Below are 1,859 nucleotides of genomic sequence, written 5' to 3' on the forward strand. Positions count from 1 at the left end.
TGTCCTCACACTTCACTCTGCCTGTGTTCCCTCATTGGCTCAGTCTGGGTGAGGTGGACACCCAGGAGAAAGCCTCCAGGTGTGCACGTTACCTGCATCCACAACTCCCAAACCTGGACAACGGCTGCTTTGAAAGCATGGAGGGAGGAGAGCTTCAAAGTTCCAAATGGACATTAAGAAAGGAATTCCCAGAACGGCTTTCCTGAGAAATGCAAAATACGTCAAGTAGAAAATGCACATTGCTGGGACCAGCAGTTGGAATAATGGCTATGTTGCTGGGCTCCCATGTAGTCGACTGCGGTTTGAATCCTGGACTTGGTGGCTTAAACTCACGCCAAGCACGTGTGTGTGCGTTTGTGCCCAAGATCCCGAAAGGAAAATGGAGGAGAAGGGATTGAGGTGTGATCATTCTACCCCGGGGGGTGATTTCTCACTTCCTGTCTCTCTGTCTCTGTCTTTCTGGTGAGCGCACGTGCCCCATAGCAAAAACCTCTCAACGAAAAAAGAAAATACACATTGCTGCACCGTTCTTAAGTTCACTGAAGGCTTTTACAGTTGGACTTATGATTTTAGTCGCCCAATAGTCTTTCTTTATGTAGAGGTTGTCACCTTGGGGCACGTAAATTTACCAGAGAAAGAGACAGTGAGAGGAAACGTGAGAAATCACAGTCCCTTCTCCTCCGTTCTCCTCCTGGGATCTTGGGCACACATACACATGCACCTGGCATGAGTTTCAAGTTGCCGAGTCCAGGACTCAAACTGCAGTTGGGTCATGTGGGGGTCCAGCAATAACTGGCTATCTGCTGGCCTCCACCCAACACTTTTCTTTATTCATAAAGTCTCAATCGTACTTGCCAATTACGAGCATTTTCTTTTTATTTTTTAAAAGAATTATTAATTTTATTCATTATTATTATTTTTAAATTTGGCTAGAGAGAGACAGAGAGCAAGAGAAAATGAGAAAGCAAGCCACCGAGTCTGGGACTCGAACCACAGTTGGCCATGTGGGAGTCCACACTACTTGCCAGCCCAATTATAGGCATTTTCATTACTAGTATTGTTGAAACACAGTAATTATTACTATTCATTCTTTTCACTTTTTTTTTTCAAAGGGTTCATGCATGAGAGAGAGGGGGGGGAGAATGTCCCCCAATTGGGTGTGGTCACATGCAATCCCCTCTTCATTTCTCCATTTCTCAACCCCATCAGGATCCTGGCACACACACACACATGTGCTGCGTGTGTTTCAACCCACTATGGCCAGGATTTGAAGCACAGGTGGCTGGGTGGGAACCAGCTCCCGGCACGCAGCGCTCTCTGTGGGCTGGCCTGGGAATTGCTGCCACTGCATGCCCACTTGCTTAGACTTCGTGAGAGAGAAGGACCCCGTGCACAGCACAGGGGTGGAGCCCTCAGAGTCCGGCTGAATGAGGCTGCAGCCCACATTGCTATGCAAGGAAGCCTCACGCAGGGCCAGGGTGGGAGGGTTCAATTAGACACTAGTGTTCTTGATTAACACTGGCAGCGATTTTACCAAATACATTCATGGTGGGGATAGGATTGAAAGGAAGATGTTTCAATGAACTAGGAAATAAAATTTCAAATGTATTCAGCCCTCCTGACCTAAATGTACCCTTTTTCTTACTGAAACTGTAAAGTGCCAAAATAGAAGGTTCTGATTCCTTGTTTAGAGATTTTTGCTGTCAGGCACGTGTGCTTGCCAGAGGCACAGAAAATGAGAAATCACCCTCCACGGGAATGGCCACACTGCGGTCCCTTCTCCTTCACTCTCCTCATGGGATTTTGGGGGGCACACACACACACACACGTGTGTGCCTGGCCTGAGTTTCAAGCTATCA

This window comes from Tupaia chinensis, unplaced genomic scaffold (genome assembly GCF_000334495.1).
Source record: "Tupaia chinensis unplaced genomic scaffold, TupChi_1.0 Scaffold149090_1, whole genome shotgun sequence".
Lineage (NCBI taxonomy): Eukaryota > Metazoa > Chordata > Mammalia > Scandentia > Tupaiidae > Tupaia > Tupaia belangeri.